Genomic DNA, 12,961 nt, shown 5'->3' on the forward strand with positions numbered 1-12,961 from the left:
AGACTTTAAAGTTTGAACTGTCGGTAAAGACCACATGCAGTTCGGACTTTAAAGTCCGAACTACCGGTAAAGACCACATGCAGTTCAGACTTTAAAGTCTGAACTGCAGGCAAACACCAGCAAAGCTACACACCAGAGTTTAAACTCCGACGTGCAGCTTTAGCCAAAAGAACCCTACAGTTCAGACTTTAAAGTCTGAACTGTAGGGAAAACTGCAAACTGGAAAAAACAAGGCAAACAATAAAACGAAGAGAAAAGAACGAAATGGAATAACTGACCAAGTTGATTAAGCCCTTCCAGAGGCCATAAGGTACGAAATGGACCAGTTTCATAGGGTTGCCTCACGATTTTGGCCATGCCGAAATCGAGTACAACACGGTACACAACATATTTAAAGGACCTAACGATTTTTGAGAGGTACACAATCATCAACCAACGGACACATAACTACCCAAGAGTGACAAACCACTTAATACAAACAATTGATACATTGGCAAATAACAATTATTATCGAATATAACCATAGGCATTTTATGTCGACTCTACTCCAAATCTAGTAGTATGGTGGTTTATGGCAATCCACTTTATGATGATTTAACTCCTTTCCAATCCAAACATAAACCATTTAGCAGTCATGACTATGCTATGCTAGATGATGTTCTTGATGATTTCATGTCTACTAAAACTTCTTCAAACAATTTGTTGGGTGAAAATTTTGTCAACTGGGGAAGTTCACAAAATTGTGGTTTCAACCATAATGTGTGAAGGTTGAATCTCTCCTAATTATAAGGGAAGGCTCCCCCTTTGACTTACTACTCTCTCTACTTGAACCACATTTAACTATGAGTCCTATTCTAAATTTGGGTGGTACTTCGTCTTATTCTCTCTTTATAATAGATGTTATTCTTTCCTATTTTTTCATAAAAGAATTTACAATCTAGAGGAGTAATGATTAATATAGCTTCAAAGCTACAAAGAAATAACTTAGAGCATGTGAATGAAAAATACAACTAAAGAAGCAAAGTTTCCATAAAGACACAAAGTCCTTTGTTGCTTCTCTGGGATGACAAAACAGTTTTTGAGCTCAATGTCTTGTAATCACTACAATCCTATCAACCTTTTACAAATAACATACGTAACCCACGGTATCTACTAAGATAAAAAATTAAAGCACAAAGTCTTTACCTTGATATCCTATTACAGTTTTGATAATCTTATCTCGAAATAACAAAATGAAGCTCAAAGTCTTCAATTCACTACCTCTTGTACTAATTACTAATTTTATTTAACAAGAGCTTAAATTTAACAAAAAGTTTAGAAACCAACACTTATTCTATTCTTTCATACTATTTCAGCACAATGTTTTTATTTAATCACAACAAGATTTTATCACAAGAATGATGTAAGAACACTCTCACCATGAACCACAACGAATCCAACACAAACTTTTAATGCCAAAGATGTCTTCTTATTTGATCAAATTTGCAAAATAACTCATGTAGGAGCATCCCCGGTTCATTACAATCTTGCATCAACCAAAAACATTTTCCTTTATGTTTGCAGTTTCAGTTTTCTTTTCTATGTCCTGATTTTGGCTCACCGGATCTTGTGGAGTTGGATTCTACTTGAAGACTTGATCATCTTTCTTGCTTCCAGACCACATCGCATTTGGATCATTTTCCGGCAAGATATCGCTACTGGTTTCCATGTCGGTTTCCTGTTACCAATTGTTCCTTTGTTACCGGTTGCCTCGACCTATTTTGGTGATCTACCATAACCCTTTTTGAAGCTTGTAGAGCCTTGGGCATTGATTCTGATGTTCCTTGGCATGTGGCTGACCTTTTCCTATGATCTACGTTTCATCCTTTGGATTTTCCAAAGGAATCTCTTGGCAGAGGCTGACCTTGTTATTTTACATGTTAGGTCTTGTTCTTCAAGTTTTGATCCCTTTTGGGCTGAGTGGATCCTTTAGATTGGTATATATTTGTAGTTGTCTATTAGAATGTAATGAATGAGAGAATCAAGTAGCTAGACTATGTGTAGAAGATAGATCTTAAGATTCAAGGTCCCAATTGTGACCTTTTTTATCAGGCTTGTGAGCCGGTATGTTTTAACCTGGTTGTTACCAGTTGGATTTAATCAAATTTCTACAATAAAACAATCTATTATGTATTGCCTTCATCATATCTTTGTGTTTATGTTGTGTTTACTCTTACTGACCGGTCCGGATTGATCTCTTTGAGATCCCTCCTCACCAATGATTGCTTCAAGTGGTATCAAAGCAAAGTTTCATTCTAGAGGTTGTGTGTCCTGAAATTTTGTTGTAGGGTGGAAGATTACACATCTGACTTGCAATTGCAGAGGACTAGCGTGAATGATGGCGCAAAGAGGAGCTAGGAATGGTGGAGAACATGGGAATGCAAACCCTATTGTGATGGAGATGTTGCGAGGAATAGCAACCTGGTTAGAAGCCATGGAGACAGCCCAGAGAAGAGGCCAACATATTGAAGATGTAAGTGAAGATGAAGGAGAGGAAGCCCCGACAGAACAAGCAAACCTATCGATGGTTGATCCGGAAGAGGAAAGGTTTTTGAGGGTTTTGAGTAGGGCAAATACTAAACCTCATTTTACCCCACCAGAATATCATGGGAAGTTAGATTCGGATGAGTTGATGGATTGGATCTCGAAGATGGAGAAGGATTTCAATTTTGAAAACATTGCAGAAGCGAGGAAGGTGAAATATGCCTGTACCCAGTTGAAAGGTCATGCATCTCTTTGGTGGGAGAATTTGCAAGTTGATAGAAATAGAAGAGGTAAAGAAAATATTAAGACATGAGATTAGATGATTTCTAAGTTGAAGTCAAAGTATTTTCCTGCAAATTATCAAGTGGATTTGTTCTAGAAGTTGCAGAATTTGAGACAGAAGGAATCTAGTGTGAAAGAGTACACCGAAGCATTTTACAAGTTGAATATCAGATCCAAACATGTTGATGATGAAGTTGAATAAGTTGCAAGATATTTGAATGGATTGTGGATGTCTATACAAGATGAATTGAGTATGATCAAATTGGAGAGTGTTGAAGAGGCTTACCAGTATGCCCTAAAGGCAGAAGAGAAGTTGAACAAAAGACATGAACAGAGACAGAGAGGTAGAGGAGGAAGAGGATATACCAGAGGAAGAGGAAGTAGTACAGATCAGAACAAAGCCACAGAAGTGAGAAAAGAAGGTAATTCATACCGGAAGGATGATAGAAAATTCTACCAGAGGAGAGAACCAGATGGTTACCAAAATGAGAACTTTGGGAGACAAGACAAGAGGACATTTAGAGGAACCCGCTTTAAGTTTTGAGGAGAAAGATATCGTCCATTCGAATTTAAGAAGACAGAAACTACTGGAAGAGCAGCAGTGGTGGAAGAAAACCCCACCAGTCAAAAAATAAATCGAAAGATGGAGAACTATTGATGATGAGGAGAGATTTGTGTCTGGAGGAGATGAAGATCCCTTGCAGAGGAAGAATTTGTTGAAGACCAAATGTAAGGTATCTGGTAAGTGTTGTAAATTTGTTATTGATAGTGGTAGTTCAGATAATCTTGTTTCATAAGAGATAGTGAATAAGTTGAAATTGGAGAGATTGAAACAACCTAAGCCTTATCAAATAGCATGGATTCAGGATGAACATAAGTTGTTAGTAAGTGAACAATGTTTGGTGAAATTAAAAATTGGGAATTATCATGATGAAGTCTTGTGTGATATTATGCCTATGGATATTTGTCATCTTTTGTTGGGTAGACCTTGGCAGTTTGATAGACAGGTAGTGCATGATGGGAGGAAGAATGCATACACTATTGTGGCCAATGGGATGAAGCAAACCTTATCGCCTTTGGAGGAACCTTTGAAGAATGAAGTTTGTACGAATGCTAGAATTTGTTTAGTAGATGGAAGGAAATTCATGGATGGACTGAGACATGAGAATGTGTGTTTTTCCTTAATTCCTAAGAATACTGAGAGATCGGAACCGGAAGGAGAACACCCAGAAGAAATAAAAGATTTGCTGACAAAATATGAGGACATCATTTCAGATAATGTACCTAATGGATTGCCACCTGTAAGAAGTATTAGTCATTGCATGGACTTGGTTCCCAGAGCTAGTTTACCTAATAAATCTGCACACTGGTTCACACCGGCAGAGAATGAACAACTGAATAGACAAGTTCAGGAGTTGTTGAAGAAAGGTTTGATCAGGGAAAGTTTGAGACCTTGTGTAGTACCAACAGTATTAGCACCTAAGAAGAATGGAGAGAGGAGAATGTGTACGTATTCCAGAGCAATAAACAAGATCATGGTGAAATATTGATTTCCTTTGCCTACGATGGATGACATAATGGACTGTTTGAGTGGAGAAAAATATTTTACGAAGATAGATTTGAAGAGTGGATATCATAATATCAAGATTAGAGAAGGTAATGAGTGGAAGACAACATTTAAGACAAATGAAGGATTGTATGAATGGTTGGTGATGCCTTTTGGATTGACTAATGCATCGAGTACTTTCATGAGGCTAATGAATGGGGTATTGAAGAAATTCTTGGGTAAGTATGTTATTGTGTATATGGATGACATTCTGATTTTTAGTAAGACAAAAGAGTATTTGTTGTAGTTAAGACAAGTTTTGTAGAGGTTGAGAGAAGAGAAGTTGTTGATCAATATCAAGAAGTGTACTTTCATGAAGGATGAGTCAGTTTATTTGGGATTTGTGATATCTGAGGATGGTTTGAAGATGGACCTTGAGAAAGTGAAGAAATAATTGAATGGCCTACACCAAAAAGCTTTGGAGAGGTAAGATTATTTCATTGATTGTCTAGTTTTTACCGGAAGTTTATCAAAAATTTCAATTCAGTTTGTAACCCTATGACTGAGACCATGACAGGAGATTGGAAGGAATTCAAGTGGACCACTAGAGCAAACAAAAGTTTTGAACTGTTGAAGCAGAAAGTGACTAAGCAGCTTGTGTTAGCTTTACCGGATTTCAATAAATTATTGCAAGTGGATTGTGATGCAAGTGGAATAGCAATAGGAGCAGTCTTGAGTGAAGAAGGAAGAGCAGTAGCCTATTTTAGTGAGAAATTGAATGATGCACAGAGGAGATATTTAGTGTATGATCAGGAGTTTTATGCCATAGTTTAAGCCTTGAAGAAGTGGAGACATTACGTGTTGCCTAAGGAGTTTGTGTTGTATACAGATCATCAAGCTTTGTAGTATTTGAACAGTCAGAGTAAGTTGAATCAAAGACATATGAGATGGGTAGAATTCTTGCAGAGTTACACCTTTGTGTTGAAGCATAGAAGTGGGAAATCTAACAAATTTGTTGATGCATTGAGTAGGAGAAGTAATTTGCTAACAGAGATGAGAGTGACAATGTTAGGATTTGAAGATTTGAAGACCTTGTATGATGATGACCCAGATTTTGCAGAACCTTGGAAAGCATGTCGAGGACCAGTTATAGTAGACAGCAGCAAATGGTTGGATTATTTCATTCAAGATGGGATATTATTCATAGGAGTTTAGTTGTGCATACCTAAGAGTTCTATGAGGGAGAAGCTAATAAAGGAGAAACACAATGGAGGACTAGCTGGAAATTTTAGCATTGACAAAATAGTAGCATTGGTGAGTGAGTAGTACTTTTGGCCCCAGATTCATAAGGATGTTAAGAGATGTGCAAATTTGTAGAGTTTGTCAAGTTGCAAAGGGTAGTAATTAGAATGTGGGATTGTATAAATCTTTGACAATACCCGTAAGACCTTGGGAGGATATAAGCATGGATTTTGTACTTGAATTGCCTAAGACACCGAGAGGGAATGATTCTATATTTGTGGTAGTGGATAGATTCTCGAAGATGGCTCATTTCATACCTTGTAAGAAGAAATCAGATGCATTGCATGTAGCAGACCTATTTTTCAAGGAAGTGGTAAGATTCCATGGAATACCTAAGAGTATAGTTTCAGACAGAGATACTAAGTTTGTTGGCTATTTTTGGAGAACAATTTGGGAAAAGATGAAGACAGATTTAAAGTTCAGTTCTACTTTTCATCCACGGACTGATGGACATACAGAAGTTGTTAACCGGAGTTTGGGAAATTTGTTGAGATGTTTAGTAGGAGATAAAACCAGAAGTTGGGATTTGATCCTTGCACAAGCAGAGTTTGCCTACAACAATTTAGTAAATAGAAGTACCAGAAGAACACCTTTTGAGATTATTTTCAGAGTGAATCCTAGAGGTATATCAAAATTGAGAGACATTGGTAGTGAAGACCGGAGAAGTTCAGAAGCAAAAGACTTTGCAGATCACAGGGCAGCATTGCATATTTAGGCTAAACAATATTTGGAAGACATGAACAAAAAGTATAAGGAGAAGGAAGATGAGAAGAGGAGACATAAGGAATTTGAAGTTGGCGATGAAGTGATGTTATATCTGAGAAAAGAGAGATTCTCGGTTGGAACTTATAATAAGTTGCAGATGAAGAAGTTTGGACCTTCCAGGATTTTGAGGAAGTTTAGTTTTGGAAATGCATATGAAGTGGAGTGACCGGATAGTCTTAGTATTTTACCTATATTCAACATTGCAAATCTTCATGAATATCATGAACCAGAATTCAGTGAAGACATTGTTGCAAACTTGGAGAAATAGTTACCCTGAAAGGAACCGGATCAGATTGAAGAGATTTTGGAATGTAGGATTAGGTGTAGTACCCGGAGCAGTGAGTATAAGGAATATCTTGTGAAGTGGAAGGACAAACCAGTTGAAGATTCATCTTGGATTTCTCAGGTAGAGGTAGACCGGCTTGGTTTTCCTCTGACCTCGACAAAGTGAGGCTCACTTTTTCAATAAACTCAGATGTCTGATGTAGGAGCATCCCCGATTCATTGCAATCTTGCATCAACCAAAAACATTTTCCTTTATGTTTTGTTTTCTGTTTGCAATTTCAGTTTTTCTTTCTGTGTGTCCCAGTTTTGGCTCACCGGATCTTGTGGAGTTTTATTCTACTTGAAGACTTGATCATTTTTCTTGCTTCCAGACCGCGTCGCATTTGGATCATTTTCTAGCAAGATATCACTATCAGTTTCCATGTCAATTTCCTGTTACCGGTTGTTCCTTTGTTACTGGTTGCCTGGACTTATTATGGTGATCTATCGAAACCTATTCCAAAGCTTGTGGAGCCTTGGGCATTGATTACGATGTTCCTTGGCATGTGGCCGACCTTTTTCGAGATCTACGTTTCATCCTTTGGATTTTTTGAAGGAATCTCTTGGTGGAGGTCAGCCTTATTATTTTACATGTTAGTTCTTGTTCTTCGGGTCTTGATCCCTTTTGGGCCGACTAGATCCTTTGGATTGATATATATTTGTAATTGCACATTAGAATGTAATGAATGAGAGAATCAACTAGCTAGACTGTGCATAGAAGATAGATCTTAAGATTCAAGGTCCCGGTTGTGACCTATTCTACCAGGCCTATGAGACGATATGTTGTAACCTAGTTGTTACCGGTTGGATGTAATCAATTTTCATGATATAAAAAAATCTATTATGCATTGCCTCCATCAAATCTTTGTGTTTCCATTGTGTTTACTCTTGTTGACCAGTCCATATTGATCTCTTTGAGGTCCCTCATCACCGGTGACTACTTCAATAACAATATGAACTCAAAGTTTCACTTTTCTATTCACTTCGGTAGAGTTTCGTTGCATAAGATTAAAGATAAAAATTATAATGAGCAACATTATATATATATATATATAGGTTATGTGCAATAAGATAATCTAGCAAAACTATGACTAAATCAAAGAAGAGTCTTGTTTGACTTAGAACTAGTGCATTCTCTAGATGTAAAAACATAAATACAAAATGACACTTGAGGTGTCAAAGTCTTATTACAAAAAAACACCTATAGATTTAGAAAATATGAAAAATACTAAGTGTCACCAGACACTCCATTATGATCTTGCTTCATGAACTCCTCAAATTTATACAAAGCTATCTTCATTTGTTCCCATCACGTCTCTTGGTATGGCTCATGATAACCTTGACTCAAGTGATGGAATCTTTGCGGCTCATGTAACATTTCTTGTGCTTCTTTAGAAGAGAATCCAAATTGTCCAAATTGACTTGAATTTCTATCAACTTATGAATGGAAGATAATGAGAAAAATTCTTTGTCCACATCTTCTCCAATAAGCAAACTAAATTCTTTGACAATAACATCTTCATGAAGAGGATTTTGATTTTCATCAAGAAATGTACAAGAAAGTGCTAATATCTTTTCAATGATGTCCTTTCCTTTATCATTACATTCCCTTTGGGATTTTCCCATATCTTTAATATGCATTTCCAGGATGTTCATTTGATGTTCTAATACCTCCCTTTGTTCAATATGTGTATCCCTTAAAGGAAGTACTCCATTATCAACCAAAGCATCTAATTAAAAATATTCTAGTTTCAACCATGAGTCAAAGTTCTTCTCTTGTGTTTCAGATCCAATATTTTATCTATCTCAGACTTTACACCCTCTAGCTTATTGATCTGGGTAACTGCGGAACATAAGAGATGTGTACCTTGGCTCAATATCCTATCCATCCATTCACCAACCGATCTTCCTCGTGAATTGACTTGTTCAGTCTGCTTGATGATATGCTCATCAATTGATGAGGTGACGGGTTCAATTATCTCTAATAATTTTGTTATCTTGATCAAGACATCTATGAGTTGTTCTACCTATTTGTTCAATCTATCCTTCTTGATATTTTCCTCATTATAACTTGCCACAAGATTATCAAAGATGATTGAGCATCTTATACTATTCGTTCGTGAGTTTGCTTTCCCAAATTAATCTTGTTGATAATATAATCCGTAGGTTGAATCTTATCTATATTTGTATCAGGAGGTAGAATTTTCATTTATACATACTTATTCTTTGACTTATCTACCTTTACCCTGGATAAGGTCTTAGCCTTCTTCATACCCTTAGTTTTGACAGGAACCAATTGGTTGAAATCAAAGTCATCTAAAGAGATGTCTTGCTTCTTCCTCTTAGGGGTATTGGAGACTACCCAAGGTGGAAAAGGTGTATCATCTTCTACTCCTGTGATCAATACTTGGGCTGCAAGCTCTTGATTCTACATGCTTGTGGTTACAATAGGAGGAGTGGTAGTTACAATGGCAGGTGGATTTTCAAAAGCTGAAACTTTAGGGGGAAGTTCAGTCTCCAACATAAACATATCAAAATCATCCAACATAGAAGAAGACACTTCAAACAAGTTAGGATGAAATGCATTTTCAATATTGTCATGTGGGGTGTAAAGAGTTTACTCACTAGTTATTGTTGAAGGAATGGTGTGAATTACTACACCAGAAGTCTCAAATGGATATGAAATGCTAGAATCAAAAGGAATGGGATTAGAAACAAGCATTGGAGAGGGAATTGTACCTAAAACAACATGAGATGAAGGAGGGATGATTTCTTGTGTCCCTTCGGAGTGAGAAGTACTAGGAATTTCTAGTAATCCCTCGTCATCGTACTCTTCCTCCTTTTGCTTTTCTAAATCTTCTCCTTCTTCTTGTTCAATCTCTTCCTCAAGAAACTCTTCTTCAACTTCATCCTATGCTTGAGTGTCTTGGGCTAAAGATCCCTCTTGACTCTTATCTTTACCTTTTCCAACTGTGAGTTTGAACTTAGGAGCCTTTGGAGCTGTCGGATATTGTCTATTCTTCGTTCTCAACTCAGAAGTTTTCCCAACAGGCCTTGTAGTGTCATCTTTAGATCTAGTTTGGAAAGGTTTAAACTGAATCCCTTTCTGAGTCAACCAGACATTGGTATTAGCAAGAATGCTTTGAAACCTAACCCTTATTGAAGTATTTTCCTTTTGGGACCATTGAATAAGAGGTAAATGTGAGTCAACAACCTTATTCTTCTCATACATAGGATCTAAGATAACTCCATCATCCTCAAGATCCTCAAAAATATCAACAAGGTTCAAATTATCAATTTGCTCCAGAGTAAAGCGACAATAGTCAAGCCTTCTGATATCCTCTTCTATTATGCAATCAATCCAAACATCTTCTACCCGGTGAACATGAGTGTAATTTTTCTTTAGTTTGTTCTTTATACCTCTGTAGTCAAAGTTTTTTCTACCCTTGAAGAAACTCATTGTCACTCTTCTCATCTCTTCTTCCATGGCTCAGGCCTTGTAGATGGAATTGATTGAATATCTTCCAATGGTGAGAGAGAATTTGAACCAGTCTTGTGTAATCCTTATTGGCATTGATGCACTGCCACCATCTGACGAGCCAACTCCATGAGCATAATTTTTTCTGATGGGTACCTAGGAAGCATGAATGGTTCTCCATCAAAACATCCTATCCTGAGATATGTGAAAGTGGGAAATTGTAATAATATACACCCATACTGATTTACTACATTCCAAGCTTCCTCTGATACACTCTTCTTCTAAAGATCTTTATCAAACATACACATATAATGATAAAAGAAAGCATCATTGACCCTCCTGAAATGATGTAAACTGTTCTTGAGAGTAAGATATGTGTAATATTGGTATACAGGAATTTCACTCTTGTCTCCTAAGGTTGACAATCCTGGAGAATGCCTCATTGAGGTTGTTGCATATACTAGGTATGAAGTCATATAGAACTTCAAAGTGGTATGAACTTTAGTTATTTGTTTACACAAAGCATCAGCTATTGTTTACACCAATATATCTTCTTCTTATTCTGTCAGATAATGTGAATGTATTGATACATCCACTTATGATAACTATCTGAAACGGGAAGTCCTTTTACTCTACTAAGGAGAGTAATCAAATCATTAACTTCATCAATGAAGTCACTTGAATGAATAGTCTCAGGCCATCTAGAAATAGTGGGCCTTGGAGTCTTCAACCAATTGTCATTGATGTTCCTTTTTCACTTATTTGAGTTGTTGTCATAGTATGTCAATGTTGACTGCATGCCAATATTGGCATATTGATCTATATATGAACACTTGAAATTAGTGTCAAAGAAATCATCATCCAATTTGATGAGTCTTATTTCCCTTTACATCTTTAAATAACCTGCTCACTGGATCATATTTGTTAGCTAATGCTAACACAAACTCGGGGTGATATGTTGACATAGAGAAAGCTGCAACCAAAATGAATGCCATTGTTGATGGTTGCCTCCATTTTGTAGCATTATGGTGGTTCTTTGACTCTCTTCAAGAAATATTCAAGATCTACATGTCCTATCTTTGTGTCTCTTATGTTGTCAATATTATATGACATAGATGAAGGTAGAAAGACTGGATGAGGGTCTTGCTTCTTGAATTTCATTGCTTTCCTACTTGGTGAGGGCTCCATCATTTGATTGCAATGAAAACTGCAACATTTTGAAAAGATCATCACCATGCTTTAGCTCATTAGAATCTCCTTATTAGGATCTCAAAAATCCCAATTGATAGAACAAAAATACCTTATTGAGTGGAAATTGGATTCATATCTCCAATTTGCATGTGTGTGTATTTGGTGTAAATTGGGCTTAAAAGTCCGATTTGCACCAGAAATTGGTGAAAAGGAAAAACAAAATGCATATCGGACTTATAAGTCTGATTTGTATTTGGGAGACAAAAATATCAAATTGGTGTAAATTGGACTTATAAGTCCAAAATACACCTGGGAACACCAAACAATGCCAAAGGTGGCAATCGAACTTAAATGCCCAACTTACATCTTTGAAAAGAATCAAAGAAAATGATAATTGCATTTGGTGCGAGTCAGGGTTATAACCTCGACATACACCAAAGGAAGGAACCATGGTGTAGGTCGGGGATACAACCCCAACTCACACCAAGCCATATTACTTAGAAAAAACTTTGCATAGTATTTGATTATGGTAACGGTGTATGGTGGGGGTATAACCCCAACCTACACCGTAAAAAGAGACCTTGATGTATGTCGGGGTTAGCACCCCGCCACACATCAAATGAAATATGAGAAAAACAACTGCAATATGATGGCAATGTAGGGTGGGGAACATGGCCCCGACATACACCACAAGGAAGGACTTCGATGTATGGTGTGGTCGTTTCATTGAGCTACACCAAAAATAAAGACTTTGAATAGTGGTGTATGTCGAGGTAGCAACCACGACATCCACCAAAAAAACCAATGGTGTATGTCGTGATTGTTAACACAACATCCCTCATTCCCCATAAAGAAACTTGGCTAACGGAAAAAACATGTATACTCAAGATTCAAACCCAATATACAGCTTAAAACTTAAGGGAAAAACAAAATGTAAGTCTTCAAAAACAAAATGACTTACCAAAGGGAGAGAAACGACTCCAGTCACGTGCAAATGCCTCCAAAATCCACCAAAACCCTCAATTTAAAAACAAGCTAATGAGGGTAAAATGAACTCGAAAGAGATTTAAAAGAGAAAAGAAATCAAAACGATCTCAAAGACCTCAAGCAATTAATATGATAAGTTGTACATAATAAATGTGCACATCGAGCTCATAAGTTCGATTTGCACCAAAAACTTTTAAAAAGGGTGAAATTTGGACTTATGAGATTGAAGTACACCATTTTGTAGATACAAGTGCAATGTCAGACTTAAAATCCAACCTTGTACCAAAGACCAAAAGATGGTGAAATGTCAAACTTTAAGTCTGCCATTGCACCAAAATACTAAAGATGTGTTTTAAGTTAAATTTTCAAATTTAACCAACAAAACAAAAATCAGGAAAGGGGAACAAAGCTTCCCAAGGACTAAGAGGTGACCAAAATGCCTTGAAAAGTGAACCCTTAGAGAAATGAGAATGAAATCAAATAAAGATTCGTAGGGGTTATCTTATTTTTTCTCCAAGCAAAAACAAGGATAACACAATCTTCAAACATCTAAAAGATTGATT

Source organism: Cryptomeria japonica, chromosome 5, assembly GCF_030272615.1.
Source record: "Cryptomeria japonica chromosome 5, Sugi_1.0, whole genome shotgun sequence".
Lineage (NCBI taxonomy): Eukaryota > Viridiplantae > Streptophyta > Pinopsida > Cupressales > Cupressaceae > Cryptomeria > Cryptomeria japonica.